The sequence below is a fragment of the Adiantum capillus-veneris genome, chromosome 9 (genome assembly GCF_014529385.1).
Source record: "Adiantum capillus-veneris isolate H3 chromosome 9, ASM1452938v2, whole genome shotgun sequence".
NCBI lineage: Eukaryota > Viridiplantae > Streptophyta > Polypodiopsida > Polypodiales > Pteridaceae > Adiantum > Adiantum capillus-veneris.
Window position 1 is genome coordinate 72594787 of NC_140939.1, and position 18997 is coordinate 72613783.

Below are 18997 nucleotides of genomic sequence, written 5' to 3' on the forward strand. Positions count from 1 at the left end.
GAGACGGCTTATCAACTCAAGTTTCCCAACCATTGGCTTATACACAATGCCTTTCATGTAAGACTACTTAAGCCCTACAAAGGAGAGCCACCAACTGAACCAATTATTGAAGACCCTCCCAAAGTTGAAGACCAAGAAGAGGTGCTACAACCCAAAAATGTCCTTCAGCATGAAGACAAGGTACTACGACATGGTAAGATAATCCGATGGTATCTTATTAAGTTCAAAAATTATCCTTTTGAAGATGCTAGATGGATGCAAGGAGTACAACTTAAGGATAGTATGAGCCTTGTCAATGCTTACAATGCTACATTAGAGTAAGCAAATGTACAAAATTCTTTTAAATTACTCATGTTTTTGTCTTATAAGACTAGTCATCTTTTTAATTGTGCACAAATTTAACTAGTATGCATGCTTAGAATCATGTTTGTGATGACGACGTCTCTCAAACACCAAGTAGAATCATGTTTGTGATGACGACGTCTCTCAAACACCAAGTAGAATTTATCACTCTACTTTGGGAGAATGAAATGGACTAAAGAGCAGACATGCTTGCGGCAGCTATGTCTCCCAAGCACCAAATGGATTAGTCATCCATCTTGGAAAGATGTGGTAGGGTAAAACAGGGATCCTCTACCCGCTAAGTACGATTGACTAATGACTAAGGCTTTATCTCTTCTACCTCATAGTCGAGGACGACTATGATTCCAAGAGAGAGGTAATGTCATAAAATCTAATATCTAACCAACCCAAATCATTTTCTCATACTAAATTGATCACTTAATGTGGGAGAATAAACGGGAACAAGTGTTAAGATATAGATATGTGCTTATAGATCTATCTCAACACGGGGCCAATAGTAAAGGGGCCCAAATGGGAGATGGTCTATCAAGAGCAAGGCGTACCAATGGAGCATAAGACCTTAGGGTTAGCTTCATTGAAGACCTCCAATAATGTGTGTAAAAGTCCTTCGACCTTAGGTAAGCTAGGGCTGAGCTTGAGGTGGGAACCTGGCCCAAACTCGAGGTGCTTGTCGTGCTTGAGGTGCTTGTCCTACTTGAGGTGCTTGTCATGCTTGAGGTGCTTGATTAAGATTCTTGAGGTGCTTGACTGGATCCATGCTTGAGGTGCTTGACTTGTTGCATGATTAAGGTGCTTGAAGTGCCTTGAGAAGCTTGCCTGAGATGCTTGTGGGAACACCCCCTACTTCAAGTGCTTAGTCATGCTTGATGACTAAGGGGCTTGCTCATCCAAAGTCAAAAAGATCCCTACAAGGAGGGGGGCGAGCCTACAAGGGGGGGGAAGAGAGAGAACACACACACACATACACACAAGGGAAGCCCCAGCTTGAAGAGGCAGGAAGGACACTTGTCAAGTTCCTCCTCATATTGCCCTCATGGTGTGCCTGAAACCTATTGGTTGGCTACCCAAGGGGTCCAATGATAATAAAGGATATTTAATTAATTGATTTTGCATTTATCAAGTCCTCTCTCTCAAAGGGGAAAGGGGGACACTTGTCCCAAGACTATCCCTGCTGCTTGTAATGGATCCTGCCTGTGATTGGCTAGGCCTGGAGGGGTCCAATGAGCTTCAAGCATGAGCTACAAGGGGGGGTCGACCCAAGCAAGCTAGGGGGGTGCTTAGGGGGTATACTCACCCACACACACTCAAAAACACTCTCATTGTGTACTATGCAAAGGGCAAGAGCTCCCTCTCTTTCTCCAAGCAAGTAGAGGTTGAGAGCCTACACCAACACTCTTGGCTATGGAGTGCAAATCCATCCAAGAGCCATGCTTCAATGCTTGAGCTTGCCATCTATTTCTTCTTCATTACTATTCTATTATGTATGCTATCACAAGAGTTATGATAATTGAGGAACTAGATCTTTATCGTATGAAATGTTTCTTCTTCCTCTTCCCTACCCTCATTCCCTGCTAGCTCTCTCCACCTTGGAAGGTGTTTGAGGTCTTCGGACGGAGGCTTGGTATAGTTAAAGCTTTCTTCAAGTTTAGGTTATGCTATGATGGTGATGCATGAAGCTTTCCATCTTCATTTCTTCACCTAGGTCACAAGGAACACAAACAATGTATTGTAACAAGTCTCTCTTTATGGGAGAAATCATAATACAAATGCCAATTGGAGGGGGACCGGCTCCACACAAATCCGGTCCTCAACTGTTGTCATGTTCTCTAAATTCTCTCTCTTGCAAAAGTATTGTCTATGCCAAGTTAACTAATTTCTATGATTATGTTGCTATCTTCAATTATGTCAACCCGCTATGCTCACAAAATCATTTCTTGAAAGTACTCTTATTAAATTCCGCTACTCTCAAATTGAATAGGCAAATTCCATTACAAAAAATCAAGATGAGGTAGTGGTAGTAAGTGGTTTGGCTACATCTATGCTAATAGAGTGACCTATTGTCAACTCGTATGGTAGAGTTTGAAAAAATGTTATGTAATTAAATCAAGCACTCACTGTGTTGAAACCATAGGTCTCTCCCCTAAGCATGGACACAGGGTAGTGTTTAACTGTATTCTTTCTGGTGGGTCTTGCTCAGGTTTACCATTCGCTCGATAAATTTTGCTCAGTGTATCGTAAGACTCCAACTGGGAAACCCCATGGGTGAGTCAAAAATGAGGTGTCAAACTTCATATTTATCCCAAATTATTGTGGGAGTAAAAAATTGTGCAGAGCCAAAAGAACCCATAGTAATATCTACATGAGATCTAAACCCCAATCCTAAGAATACCTCTAGGGTAGGGCACACCTAATGGTGAATCAAATTGTAGGTAATGTTTGTTTATCGTACGCAAATTCCATATGCAAGTAGGACACATCAAGGGCGCAACAACACGCACATAAGTATGTGATAAGGTGAAAACATGTAAAACATTTTGAAATTTGTTTAAAGTTTGCATTGCTAGCTTATCGAGAGAGAGAGAGAGAGAGAGAGAGAGAGATCTCATATTTCCCTTATGTTGCACACTTTTACATGTGGTACACTAAATTTCTATTTTTGTTCCTCTTTCCTCTATTTCTTGACAAAACACCATATTAAAGAGTTTGAGACTTTAGAGAAAATTTGGGAATCGCAAATGTCTCTAAGATTTGGCCATATAGAAAAATCTTGAACTATTTTTTAAGGTCAAAGCCTTCCACAATGTAGTACTTAAAAAGATCTTTCGAGCCATGCTCTCAAAAATTTGGTTAAGATTTGGCCATGTGGTCAAATCTTAATTAAGCTTGTTTGAAAAGTGGGAATAGGAAAATTTCCAAATTCACTAATAGGCTGTGACAAGCTCCCCCTATCTAAAGAACCGGCAATTTAATTACTTTATGATTGTGAAAAATAATGTACTGCTTATGAAGGAGCCCACAAATCGGAGCTCTTAATGAGAGGCATTTTTTATCTCACAAACTTGATCCATCACCAGAAGACCACTAGTTTCACTTTCTCTTGACTATGGTTTAAAGCAATGAGCTAGAAAGCTCGTTTATTTATGGTTTTCTTAAGTAACATCCCTTCTGCTTATTGTTCGGGGTTTGACTACTTATAAAGCCTCTATATCACGTGCACTCAAGGCCTATTATAAAAACTTCTATCTAGAAGTTTTTAATGAATAATACATACCCTTTACCTATTGAATTTGTTAGTACCCCCTTTAAAAAAGGCTCTTCTATATCTGAGACATGTAGAATATTGATTTTAAAAACTCCTAAATGCTACATATTGTGAGTGGACCCCTCAAGGAACAATGGGCAAAACACGAGTGCCATCAACATGCAAACATGAAACTAAAGTGGATAACATAATTTAGGGACTAGGAAGGTTGGACTTCATGGGGAAACAAGTCATACTCTAGATCAAATCATGCTCAAGACTTCTCCATGAAAGGGATAGATATAAAGTTACTGAAATTTTGATAAATGGGCTAAACACCAAGAAACTTTTGAATAAGGAACCAAAGTGAAGAACATGATATAGGGGTTAGGTAGAGCATGTCTGCAAGTTCATGTGTGGATTTGTGCATATTTACATCTCATCACTCATATAGCAATTTGAACCATCTGCACCATCCCAAAGATTCCTCCTTCAAGCAAAGCATGATCCATGGGAGTGTTTAACCAGTTGCACACTAGAGAAACCTAAAATAGAAACCTCTATATCATTATCTGCAGCACGTTCTAAAGGCAAAGAATATTGTCTTCTAAAGTTGTCCCTCCCTGCTTTTGTAGCTGATGAAAGAGACCAATGGCTAATGGATTCTTGCAAAGATTTTGCTTAATTGCCTTTGTAGACCAATCACATTTAACAAGATCTCGAATTTTGATGTACATGAGTGCCAACTCATGTTCATTGCATCACTCCTAGAGGTGATTTGCTACCATAATATGGTGGTGTTGTGTCTAAACACATTTAGGACCGTCATTGCACTTTTTTCCCCTCACACCTTATCTTTTGTTTTGTGTGCCCTTGAGATTCTCTTTCTTCATCTCCATTTTTGTGTACTCCAAGAGCTTGCGCCACCAAATTTTTCTAATGGACATAGGCTTCCCATGTTTTTTTTATCTAGCTCTAGCTTTTGTTTCAAAGCCCACCTACTAGGAGAGAAGAAAAGAAATTCATTACATTGAAGATTCTTTGGCATCTATATAAGGTTGAACGAACATGAACGCACAAGCATTAAAAAGTGGCAAGTTTCACCCACATTGGACACTCTTAAGAAAGACCACAATGACTGAAGGACACTTAGCGCGAAAAACATATCCATCAATTTAGCACGGAAGAATAACACATGGCATAGAATGTCTCGAAAAGAATCAAAATGAATTTGTTGGCAAGAAACACGTACAGAAAGCTTAACGTAAAAAGAGAAGGAGACAGGTTTTAAAGAAGGGAGATGCAAAGAGTATTAGCAATGAAATTTATTAGTAACATTATTCAATCTGGTCACAATCGCATTAAGCCTGTTAAGTTGCACCTTTAATGACGTGATCTCGGTGCACAAGCACTGTATCTGCTCCTAGAGCTGGGAGATTTTTTCTTTTCGTTACATTGATTTCGTATTCACTAATCATATTTTTTATAGTGTCTACAAAGTTATGAATGAAAGTGCGGAGAGTAGTGGAGTCTTCGGGAGTGTCTCCACGCAGCTGGCGCCACATCTGAAGGAGTATGTCATGCATTCTGTCGAGAGTTGCATCCTCGTCCAATGCATGCGCTTCCGGAGGTTGTGTTTCTGCACTATCCCAAGGGCTAGATTGCTCCATTGAACCTGCAAAACATCACGGAGGGTTTGAGAGAAGGATGCTAGAATGCTACCTGCTAAGGAGTTAATTGTAACATATTATATACATCATTTCAACTAGCAATAGTAGCGACCCCTCTTCTAGTGAAGAGTGGAATGAATTCTGCACTTAGTGGTGCATCATCTTCGTCTTCACTATCCAGCAAGAAATCCTTTTCTTTGCCTTTTAAACTTGAAGGATTGCCCATTAAGCATTGGCGAGCATCTGCTTCGAGAGGTGCATCCTCTTTGTCTTCACTGTCCAACACGACAATCTTTTCTTTGCCTTTTAAACTTGAAAGATTTCCAATTAACCCCTCGCGAGCATCTATTGGAGAGGCGACTGCGTTCTTCTCTGTAGCCCTCAGAGGATTGACCTGTTGAGGAGACGTTGGCCAATTCCCTTGATCGCTATCAATAAGTTGGTAAAAATTAAGAACGTTAGTAGTGACATTTAGTGTTGCAGCACAAGTAACATTAAGGGGAAGAAATAAATATACCTGTGGGTTTCCTGCCACCCTCTGAGAAACCAATCGATGCGAGGTTGCGCATTCGTGTAAGCCTCATCAAGAACAAAATATTCACCGCATCTTGATATGTGGTAGAAAAAGGAAAAATCATGGTTTTCCATAATGCTTTGATCTTTTTTAACGGCATCCCACGCCCCTGAAAAGGTGTTATCCATGAGGAAGACAGATAATACTTACCAAACTTTAGCATATGGTGCAATATTGATAAGAAGTTGTTACCAATTGGGTGCTTCAAGTGGAATTTCCAGTACATGAGTGCGCGATAAAAAATATTCGCATGCATTAGACAAACCCTGTTCTTTAGCTCATCTGTCCCGTACTGTATGTATAGTTCGATTCCCTTGTTGATATCGTCAACCGTTACATTGTGGGAGAAGTTCTCATAATGTGGTTGGTCCATGTCTTTCATGCAATACCCTAGAATACCGTAAAAGGTATGCATATTCTTTTGGTTGAGGGCATGACAAAGAATGTTCGCTGCATCGAGACTATCAAAATCCCACCCTAGGTATTGCTCTATTTTCTTGCTCACTGCAACAATGGACGTCACCATGATCCGAGCAACCATCTGAAAGTGGAGGTGGAAGACAATGCCACCATGCTCGATCGAGCACATACCGGCGACCACTTCCTCATCCACAAAAGCTTTCAACGTCGAAAAAAGAGCGACGTCCACATCACTACCGCCTGTAGACACTGTTATGCTCAACTCAAGCATCTTTTTCGGCTTGTTGCCTTTTGTATGAGCGATTCTCTCTTGTTCCGAGAGCCTAGGCCTCCCTCCAGGTCTCTTTGAACTAGAGGGAGCAATGTCTGCTGACCTAGCGAGATGCTTCATCCTTGCCATTTCAAAATAACCCTAAAGATGCAACGCACTTAACTACGACATGCATTAACAGTATCACTATCCATGTGAGAACAATTCATAGCCAATATACACAAATAATACATGGTACGCATGTTTACCTCCTTCCATAAATTTTCTTGCCTGCAAAATCTGCGTCCTGCTGCAGCAAACACCTCACAATTTCCGTCAACAGGGTGTCCTACCTGCGTGTCAATGTCCACTGCTGCAACAAACAACAAGTAAACTCATCAGGCCTACACCAAACAGGTGGTTGCAGCGCTCAACAGGCTGGTCTACTTGCATTTCGATGTCCGCTGGTGCAGCAACAGCAGCTGCGTTCATCAGACTTGCAGCACCTCAATATGCTCTTTTGTCGACCTATCATTGTCCATTGCTGCAACAAATTACAGCAGGTGAGCTCATTTGGTGTGGATGAGCGATGCACTAACTTAAGCAATGACTGCCCCATACAGCGCTGCCACGACAATGCCACGCAACAAGTCGAAGGCGAAGAAGCTTCTAAAAGCAGGCAGCCTTCGCTACCACACGTCCTGCATAGCCTTAAACAAATTTTTCTCTACGCTCGAAAAAAACAAACATTCTCTTAAACGGGGATCTTTTCGCATTTTTTTCAGCTCGGTACCCCATACTCGTAGAAGTGAAAATAAAATCCACTTCCTCTAAAGATTCCCCCTCCCCCCAGCATCTTCGACCCCACCTTTTCGGCTCGCTCTCTCTCTCTCTCTCGCGTGCGAAGAGACGTAGGCTGCTCCTTGCCTCCTATCGCCTTCCCCCTCCCCATCTGCAGCTCTTCTAATCCACGACGCCCACCTCCCTTCTACTCATCAACTCTTCCTTCTTTCCTTCCCTTCATGTACCAAACACACTCCGCTCACGGAGCTTGATTCAGACGCAGTGCGGGAGCGCACACACACACACACACACACACAAATAGAAGCCTCATGGAGCTTGATTCCGACGCAGTGCGGGAGCGCGCGCGCACACACACACACACACAGAGAGAGAGAGAGAGGGAGAGAGAGAGAGACCCAAATTGGGAAAAAAGGGAAAAAATTCATGGCAAAGGGAAAGAGAGGGGCATGCCCTGCACGTGGCCTGCCCCCTCCCTCACCCTTCACTTTCCTATCTACCTCTCTCCCTTACCTTTTCTAGCTCCAACTGATGAGCAAATTTTTTATTTTCTAGAATTGGGTACCCCATACTACTGAGTGCTTGCTTGAATACTCAACATGTGTACATCGTGAGAAAGGACCTAGTCGAGCATCATAAAGGGCTTGCGTGTCGACAAGAACATCTACAACTACAATATCGCTTTTAGTACATTTGACTCAAACTCTAACCATGGATATTTACTGCATCATTTAGAAGTTTCCATCGTGTGCTTTTAAGGTCCAAAATAGAAATTTGTTGGTTTGGCAAAGAACACCACAGTTGGCATCCATGTCCACTCCCGACCCGGCAAAGTTAATTGATCAGAAGGCATGGGAATGGGTGAGCTCCACTTCGTGTTGTGGATTCCAAATGAGGAGGACAGCGTATGTATATGGAAGCGTATGGCCAGACGTCTTTAAATGTCAGCAGCCGTCTCCCACCCCTAATTCATCACTGCTGCGCCCCTAGAATTTGTCATTTGCCTAATATACACAAGATGGCTTCGTGTAGCCTAATGCATGCTTTGGGCCTTGCCTTGCTTACGCTCCTCTTTGCTGCTGTTGCGGCTACCTCCAACGGAGGCCCCTGCACCAATCAGCAGCCTCGCCGCGAGCAGTGGCGGCAGCAGCTTCGCTCCTGTAATGACTACATGCGTCAGCACCACACAAATGGGCCTGAAGAGGCTGCCTCTGGCTGCAGCAGCATGCAACAAGCAGGAGACAATCCACGGGACCAGCCCAGCCAACAATGCTGCCAGAGTCTGCAGCGCATCTCTTCCTAGGATAGATGTCGTGCCCTTAGGGCGGTCTATGGTGGCAGGATGCAAGAAACATATGGCTTTGATGGCATGCAAGCTGGGGTAGAGGAGAGGGCATCCCGCCTGCTGCAACGATGCAATCTGAGTCCCGGTGAATGTGGCTATCAAGGTAAGCAAGGACTTCGAAGGTTCCGCTGTTTTTTCTATTTTTCTTATTCTCTAATCAGAGAAATTTTTAATGGGAGGGTGCATCTTGTAATTTTTTGTAAGAGCAGTAGTAACATCCATTTACTTCTATGATTTGATGCAGACTTGATTGTGAATGAGGTCGACGAGTTCAGGTGGTAAGAGTGCTCGAGCTTTGCGCAATCCACCCAAGCAATATTAAGCGGGCCATAGAGTGCTCGAGCTTTGCACGATGCGCCCAAGCAATAATAGGCAATGTGAAGCTATATCTAGTACACACCTCAATGTACTCCCTAATTGGGTTCATTATCAATAAATTCCACAATTAGTCCGTTGTGATGTTTTGACGAGCATTTTATTTTATGTCTTAAGATTTGGAATAGCATAAACTTCTCTATGTTCAAAGACAATGCATTTGATTAGTTATGTTATTAATATGGTACTATTCAGTCAAGTCTAGTATTACTGACCACCCCATTGATTTCTTCTTTACTTAGGGTAGCCATTGGTAGCATAGTTCTATGCCTCCTGGATTTAAATAATGGCCATTTGAATCGAATGTCTAATAATTTTCCCTTATCCTGCATGTAGCCACATGTCTTCCTTAAGAGCATGACCCCCCTTACAGAGCTCAGCAATCGCTTACTAGCAAACCCCCACCAAGCGATGGATCCTTTCACCTCTTGTGAAGGACTCGCTTTATCTCTCGCCTATCCATGGACGGCTGGATCTCTTCATCTCCCGAAATAGAGATGACGAACCCATGGGCTAGAAACGGACAGCCTCGATGTGAACAGGAGTGATTCAATGGCGAGTTGAGCAAAAATACTCACAATAATATTGGGTCAAAATCCCAGAAGTCAAAAAAAAAAAAAGTGTCTTGAGAGAGGATCAAACGGATGTACAATCCTCGCCTCACCCGCCACAACTTTCACAAACAACCGAACAGGACCTCTAGGCTCCATCAAGCAAGCTCGAGCAACTCTGTGATCCTGCTGCAAAGAGAATACGAGGGACTTATCCACATCTAAGATCTAAGGACTGGCCACAAGGTACCCCCAATACCTCCCAATCAATATCATCAATCCAACTATTCCATCTAAGCATACGTAGTAAAGGATGATCCTCCCTCCTAAACAACAATCCAAGACCACTATCCCGAGGATATGAAGAGAACGGGGAAAAAGAAGACAAGCTCCAGCAAGATCCACAACACATCACCACTTCTCGTCATGAGCTATTCCACATGGCATCAAGAGGCCACATATCATTGGATAAGACAAATCATCTTCCGAGAAGATGGAAGTAAGGGTATAGATTACAAGCAAGCTTATTTGGCCCCTCTATTGCCACTACAGTCCGCAAGGGTAGGCAAGATTGTGCCTTTGATAAGATTTACATTTAACATTTAGCACCCATTGCCACAATTGCAATTAATACAAATTCAATTGCAATTTATTAACCATTTTCAACTTGGCTTATAATGCATCTACAAATAGCTTGTTCTTGCATCGCTCTCAATGGCCAAGAGTTGGGATTCTTGCTCGAGTCACTGCAATGAATTTGTGGTCATTTATTCTAGCATACATATCCGACAGAGCAGTACTTACAAACTCAAGCATAGCCCTAGCTTGTGTTTTGCATGTACCACAAGCTCTAGTATATGTCTTGCTTATGTGGACCTTATCTTGAAAAGGGAGATAGGGAAATGGTGAGCTTCCCCACCATCGCATGCCATTGTGTGGATGAAAATCCTCTGCTATGGTCATCCATATCCGAAATTGTGATTTTCGTTTGTCCAGTCATGTGAACCTAACTAGTTTCGTTGTCCTCCTCTATTTGAACCACAACAAAGTTAAGCTAGAGGTGGTTGTTGCTACGCCAAGCTATACATTTAGCGTTGCATTAGGTTGTTTTGTTTCTGCAAAGCGTTCTTTCAAGTAATTTTTCCCATAAATGTGACTTCCTTGATTTGCACATCCAAGGAAAGAAGGAAAAAGAGCATTTTTCATTCCGTGAAGGTCATGTGGTATGGTAAAATGTATCTACCAACTATACAAAACCAGAATCATAAATAAACCAATAAGACCATATTCGGTATTATGGTAAAAATCTCGCATAATTATGGGAATCTTCAAATCAAGCATATTCATGTAATTTGGGAATTTCACAAAAAAATGAGGTAACTATATTCATCTATGGTTGGTAGCTATAGATGATAATCTTGTAAATTGTGGTATCGATAAACACCAAAACTTAAGAGTACATAGGAAGGAATTAGAAGAAAACCATGAATTAATTAAAGCATAAAAGATAACCACTAATCTTATTTATAAAATTGAGTAGTAAAATGTCAATATAAACTCCCATATATTTATTCCTCTTTTGATTCCACATGAAGCCTTTGATTCAAACATGATTGATGTGCACGGGTCAGCCCTGCTTTGGATTTTAGAGCATGCCTTTTGGGAATTTTAATTCTAGAAAATGTCCTATGTTTGCTTCGTCTCCAAGACGAAGCAATTGCATCAACATATTTCCACACTTGTGGGTCCTTGTAGTATAAGCCCAAAAACCCTTCCAACAATTGGTGTAAGCTTGAGCATCAGTCATACCACTCTTTCCAGCACAAAGTGCCAAAATATTGAATCAAAAGCTTTCTATTTTTTGGTGATGTAGGATCTTGGTCAATGTTTGACAAAGCCATGACAAGCCAAACATGATATATTCTTGTGTCACTTGGGAGTAGCATTACAAAGTCACCCTGTTACACGTCAATCATGGGTTCAAATTCTTCCCTTGGTCTAACTTGTTGAGGTCCACAAAAAAAATCATTCAACTCTTCCAAGCCTAGAAATCTCTATGTTCCTTGTTGAAAATTCATCAAGTTGCTTTGTAATTGATGATGTTTATGAGTTTTTGGCCAGAAATGTTCATACAACAATGCTTCTGATCTGATTTATTTTCCAATCTCTTCAATCACCTTACTCCAATGATCTATCATGGGTCTATAGTACCTTGGAATACTTATACCACCTCCTAAATTCTGCCAAAACCTCTTCATGGACCTAAACATATTGCACCATTGCTACCAAAGGAGGATTTCCTTGTAACATTGGATTCCCTTCACTATCTATTTTCCAAAGATGAATAATTCCACTCCAATTTGAAACACCTACATATGCCTTATATTACATCACGAGTGTTTTCTCTTGCATAAAGAACCTAGAAGTGGTTTGGAGTGACCAACAAGTATGTCCTGTCTATCACAAAGATAGACATCATAGTATGTCTTGAAATGAACAACCTTAATGAGTAAGAATGGAGCTGGAGATGAAGATGATCTAGGTCTTAGTGTATCCATCAAATGTGGCAAAGTATAAGTTTGTGTAACTCTCAACTTCTCTAAGAACCTGCTAAACATAGTATCTATGTCTTCATGTGTATGTCCAACCATTAAAAAACCTAGCTAGATGGTTTTGAAAAAACCCCTTGCAACAACCAATGACAAGTAAATAAATACTGGTTTTTATTCTCCCCATCACAATTATCCAATTGTAGCAATAAGTTCTCTAGGAACTTGGAAATGTTGATCGCAAATCCTCTTCAGCAATTTGAAGTGCTTGAACAATAGACTCTTTGCCGTCACTCATGTTGTGGTAGTCTAAATCATCCCTTGTGTTCAAAGCATGTTGTAGTGAAACATTGCTCCTCGGAAGCCCATTTATTACCAGATCACCAAGTGGATGCTTATCCATCCTTTCTAAGTTGTGTAAACAATTAGCAATTGAGCCAACTGTAAGGTTTGGATCAGTTGGCCACAAACCATTCAAAACAAAGTTTCTATAATGACCTTCTCCATTTTCACGAGTGATCATGCCAATTAGTTCCACATCTGTAAATTGTAACTTGAATCCATACCCTTGGAAACAACGCATAGTCTTAAAATTTCTATCTTCTTTTGATCCATCTTATCATGAGTTATGCATACATATTTATCTAGTTGAGTTTCTAAAAATGCGTCTCATGCATAATATAGGCTTTTGTAACTATTATGTTGTGCCATGTAAACTTCTCTCTCTCTCAAGAGGAGAGCTCTTTCTTCAAGGTTAGGTTTGGCTCCCAAACTTGCTTTGATTGAATAACAAATATTGTACTTAGAGAACTCACTTGTCTTTGCTAAGGTGACATATGGGTACTCTTTGTTCCAAAGAAGACTAGGGAATCTTCTTCTTATACCCCATTTGTTCAAGTGTTGTACTCATTTCACTTAAAATATCCATTTGTTTGTATGTTGATGGAATTACCAATTGAGTCTCCCTTTAACGATCCAACATTGTTCATCTTCTATGTGGCATCTTCTTAGAGTTGTTATCCAAAACTTCATTGAGCAATGCTCTTGATAAGCTAATATGTTGAAATCCTCTTCTCAATATACATGTGTTTCCATGCACATATTGGCGCACACCGTTCTTAAAGTTTTCCTTGTAGCGATAAAATGATGTCTTTGCTATTCCATGTAGCTCATACTATGCCCTCAACAAACAATAGTCCCATTTAACTTGAAATGGTGCCACACCTTCTCATCTTTTTGGTAGCATATAGAGAGAACATCATAAACATATTTTTTTCGTGTCTTCTGAGGTTCTCCCCAAAATTCTTTTCGTAACCTCATTACCATATCACGTTCTTCATACTGAAAACATTTCTTTTCACAACAATCAATAAATGAAACCCTTCAAATCGATTCAACTGAAAGATAGAACCTACAAGCTGGTTGTGCTTTTTCTTTTTGCATCCTATTGATGGAAGTGTATCGTCTCTGACTTGAACATTGAACTGCATTATCCTCATGACTTATTTGAGAATTGCCTTTATTGGAAAATACATCTTCACATCGAGTATGCGTTCCATCAATGGGAACAAAGCATTGTAATGGGATCCCATTCAACATTGTTATCTGTTTGATAGGCCATTTCACTAACATAAGGCTATCCTCTTCAACCATATTCTTATTGCTTGCATTTTATCGTTCAATGGCCACACCCACACAATCAAGACCAAGTTCCTGGAAGTTGTTATAATCATGTGAAAATACACATAAATTGGTTCCCTCATTGACAATGTGCATCATTGTCTCATTCTTTAAAAGAATCCTCTACTTTTTCTAAGATTCTTGTGTCGATATTTCAAACTCCAAGATTGTTATTGATACTGCATCTATAGATTCTGCATCCACATTATCCTCTTCCTCATCACCATTTTAGCTTGTTATTGATATTACATTTGTTGCTTATGCATCCACATGATCCTCTTCCTCATCACCATTGTAGATTTGCATTGATTATAGTAAGTTGGCATTTACTGTGGTAGACTGTATTTGAACCTTTGGCCACCGAATGGAGCTCCAAAGTGAGCCTTGGAGGGAAGTAGTATCCATCGTAGTAAAAGGAAGGACCACATCCTTCAAGAATTTCTTCACTAATATGGATACATTTCCTTGGCCTATCTTTATACCATGACAAGTGAAATCTTCATCGGTTCTATACACACAACCAACACCAATAAATTCATTGTCAAATATTATGTGCACTTTCTCCCCAAGTTGAAAGTCCATTTTGCAAATGAAAAGATTCAATTGTTAATTGGAAAGTAGTTTCTGGAACCATGTGGTACGGATCCGCCGCCACTCCGATTGAATTGTTTGGCCCTACCCGAATTTATGTCAAAAATTACATACAAAAGAATGTTAAAAAAATCAAAATCTAAAATCACAACTTACGTATTGCAATGCACTATAGGTTAGACAATTGGTGGCGATTGCGACCAAATAATCCATGATAGTGACGGATGTACGGTCTATGTTTTCTACAAACACTATTTAAAATTGATAGATGATGGGCGTCGGAGAAATAAACCATTACATCCATCTTGCAAGATTCGATTAGAATGATCAAGTGGTAGATCTTAAATATAGCCACCTTTAAGACTTGGTTAGAATGGCCAAGTGGTGGATCTAAGGTCTACATATTGCACACAATTTGTTTAAAATGGTAAGTTGGTGAATATAGGAGAAACCAACCATTGCATCCACCTTACAAGATTTGGTAAGAATGGAAAAGTGATGGATCTTAATTGCAACCATCTTTAAAACTACGTTAGAATGGTTGTGTGTCACCTTGCAAGACCTTGTTAGAATGACAAAGTGGTGGATTTTGGACACAACTACCTTCAAGAATTAGTTAAAATGGCGAAGTGGTGGATCTAAGGTAGACTACCTTTCTCACACACTTTGTTGAAGGCTATAAATTGGACGATTTAGGAGACACCAACCATTGTATCCACCTTCCAAGACATGGCTAGAATGGTCAAGGGTTGAATTTTGAATGCACTCACCCCCTAGGACTTGGTTAGAATGGCCCACTAGAATCTAAGGTCTATCTATTTGACACACTTTATTTAAAGTTGTAAGGTGGTGGATCTAAGAGACACCAACAATTGTATCCAAGTTTCAAGCCTTGATTATAATGCCCAAGCGGTGGATCTTTGATGCATCTAGTTTATAAATCTTATTTTGAATGGCCAAGTGGTGGATCTAGGGTCCACTCATCCCACACATTTCGTGTAAAATTATAAGTATTATGATGACCAAGCGTTGAATGGGCCTAACTTTAGGACATGGTAAGAATGGCCAAGTGGTGGATTTAAGGTCTACATATTTCACACACTTTGTTTAAAATGGGAAGTTGCTGGATAAAGGAGAAAACAACCATTGCATCTACCTTGCAAGATTTGGGAGCAATGGCCAAGTGGTGGATCTTAATTGCAACCACCTTCAAAACTTGGCTAGAATGGCCAAGTGGTGGATCTAAGGTCTTTATATTGCACACACTTTGTTTAGAATATGGAGTTGATGGATGTATAATAAATCAACCATCACATCCACTTTGCAAGACCTGGTTAGAATAGAAAAGTGGTGTATTTGGATGCAACCACCTTCAAGACTTGGCTAGAATGTCTTGGTGATGGATCTGTGGTCTACCTTTCTCACACACTTTGTTGAAAGTTGTAAATTGAAGGATTTAGGAGACACCAACCGTTGCACCCACCTTTCAAAACTTGGATAGAATGGCAAAGTGTTGGATCTAGGATACACTCACCCTTTAGGACTTGGTTAGAATGTCCCACTGCAGAATCTAAGGTCTACCTATTTCACACACTTTATTTTGAATTCCAAGGTGGTGGATCAAGGAGACACCAAAAATTGAATCCACATTTCAAGCCTTGGTTATAATGACCGAGTTGTGGATCTTTGATGCACCTACTTTTCAAACCTTAGTCTGAATGGCAAGGTAGTGGATCTCAGGTCTACTCATCCCACAAAGTTTGTGTAAAATTGCAAGTATTATGATGGCCAAGTGTTGAATGCACCAAACTTTAAGACATGGTTAGAATGACCAAGTGGTGGATCATCGATACACCCACTTATCAATACTTGGTTAGAATGTCCAAGTGGTGGATCTAAGGTCTATATATATATTTCACATAATTTGTTTAAAATGAGAAGTTGATGGATGTAGGAGAAAACAACCATTACATCTACCTTGCAAGATTTGGTTAGAATGGCCAAGTAGTGGATGTTAGTTATAGCTACCTTCAAAACTTGGTTAGAATGGCTAGGTGGTGGATCTAAGGTCTACATATTTCATACACCGTTTTAATAATAGAGAGTTGGTAGATGTAGAAGAAACCAACCATTACATCCACCTTGCAAGACCTGGTTAGAATGGCAAAGTAATGGATTTAGATGCAACCACCTTCAAGACTTGGCTAGAATGGCTTGGTGGGAGATCTAAGGTCAACATTTTCTCACATACTTTATTGAAAGTATGAATTTGAGGATTTAGGAGACACCAACCATTGTATCCACCTTTCAAAACTTGGCTAGAATGGCCAAGTGTTGGATCTTGGATACTTCACCCTCTACGACTTGGTTAGAATGGCCCACTAAGGAATCTAAGGTCTATCTATTTCACACACTTTACTTGACATTGCAAGGTGGTGTATCTAGGAGACACCAGTAATTGGATCCACATTTCAAGCCTTGGTTATAATGCCAAGTGGTTGATCTTTGATGCATCTACTTCCCTTATCTTAGTCTGAATGGCCAAGTGGTGGATCTAGGGTCTACTCATCCCACAAAATTGATGTAAAATTACAAGTCTTATGAAGGCCAAGTGTTGAATGCACTGAACTTTAAGACATGGTTAAAATGACCAAGTGGTGGATCATGGATGCACCCACTTATTAATACTTGGTTAGAATGGCCAAGTGGTGAATCTAAGGTCTACATACTACACATACTTTGTTTAAAATTGTAAGTTCATGGATGTAGGAGAAACCAACCATTACATCTACCTTGTAAGATTTGGTAAGAATGGGTAAGTTGTGTATCTTAATTACAGCCACCTTGAAAACTTGGTTAGAATGGCAAGGTGGTGGATCTAAGGTCTACATATTGCACATAGTTTGTTTAAAATAGGGAGTTGTTGGATGAAGGATAAACCAACCATTACATCCACCTTGCAAGAATTGGTTAGAATGACCAAGTGGTGGATTTTGGTTGCAATCACCTTCAAAAATTGATTTTAAATTGCTAGGTGGTATATCTAAGGTCTACCTTTCTCATGCACTTTGTTGAAAATTGTAAATTGGAGGACTTAGGAGACACCAACCATTGCACCCACCTTCCAAAACTTGGTTAGAATGGCCAAGTGTTGGATTTTGAATGCACTCACCCTCCACGACTTGGTTAAAATGGCCCCATGGAAGTTCTACCTATGTCACACACTTTATTTGAAACTGGAAGGTGGTGGATATAGGAGACACCAACAATTGGATCCAATTTTCAAGTCATGGCGATAATGGTCAAGTGTTGGATCTTTGATGCACCTACTTTCCAAATCTTAGTCCAAATGGCCAAGTGGTGGATCTAAGGTCTACGCATACCACAAACTTTGTGTGAAATTATAAGTCTTATGATGTCCATGTGTTGAATGCATTTAACTTTAATACATGGTTACTAAATAGCCACGTGGTGGATCTAAATTTCACCTACCTTCAAAACTTGGTTAAAATGGACAGGTGTTGGATCTAAGGTCTACATATTGCACACACTTTGTTTAAAATGGAAAGCTACTGGATATAGGAGAAACCAACGAGTGCATCCACCTTGCAAGACCTGGTTAGAATTATCAAGTGATGGATTCTGGATACACATACCTTCAAGAATTGTCTAGAATGGCTAAGTGGTGGATATAAGGTGTACCTTTCTCACACACTTTGTTAAAATTTATGAATTTGAGAATTGAGGAGACACCAACCATCGTACTCACCTTCCAAAACTTGGCTAAAATGGCCAAGTGTTGGATCTTGGATGCACTCAGATCTAGGAGACACCAACAATTGGATCCACATTTCAAGCCTTGGTTATAATGGTCGAGTGGTGGATATTTGATGCACCTACTTTCCTCATCTTAGTCTGAATGGCCAAGTGGTGGATCTAGGATCTACTCATCCCACATATTTTTTGTAAAATTACAAGTGTTATGATGGCCAAGTGTTGAATGGACCTATCTTTAAGACATGGTTATAATGGCCAAGTGGTGGATCTACAGTCTAAACCCACCTACCAATACTTGGTTAGAATGGACAAATGGTGGATCTATGGTCTATCTATCCTATAAACACTATTTAAAATCTATAGATGGTGGATGTAGGAGAAAAAAACCATTGCATCCACCTTGCAAGATTTGGTTAAAATGGCCAAGTGGTGTACTTGAATTGCATCCACCTTCAAGACTTGGTTAGAATGTCCAGGTGGTGGATCTAAGGTCTATATATTGCACACACTCTGTTTAAAGTGGGAAGTTGGTGGATATAGGAGAAAACCATCCATTGCATCCACCTTACAAGGCCTAGTTAGGATGGCCAATTCATGGATCTTGGATGAACCCAGCTTCAAGAATAAGCTAGATTTTGAATGGCTAAGTAGTGGATCTAAGGTCTATCTTTCTCACACACTTTGTTGAAAGTTGTAAATTGGAGGATTTAGGAGATACCAATCATTGCACCCACCTTCCAAAACTTAGCTAGAATGGCAAAATGTTGGACCTTGGATGCACTCACCCTCCAAGACATGGTTAGAATGGAC

The 18997-nt window shown here is 40.3% G+C and overlaps 2 pseudogenes across 1 annotated transcript; one reads left to right on the forward strand and one right to left on the reverse strand.

Annotated features, from left to right (window-relative positions):
- Positions 1 to 4891: 4891 nt before the first annotated feature.
- LOC147450668 (uncharacterized) lies at positions 4892 to 7137 on the reverse strand (annotated as a pseudogene).
- Positions 7138 to 8226: 1089 nt separating this feature from the next.
- Positions 8227 to 9115, forward strand: LOC147450669 (uncharacterized; annotated as a pseudogene). Its single transcript, XR_015189292.1, has 2 exons — positions 8227 to 8767; positions 8909 to 9115. The product of XR_015189292.1 is annotated as an uncharacterized LOC147450669 (transcript).
- Positions 9116 to 18997: the final 9882 nt, after the last annotated feature.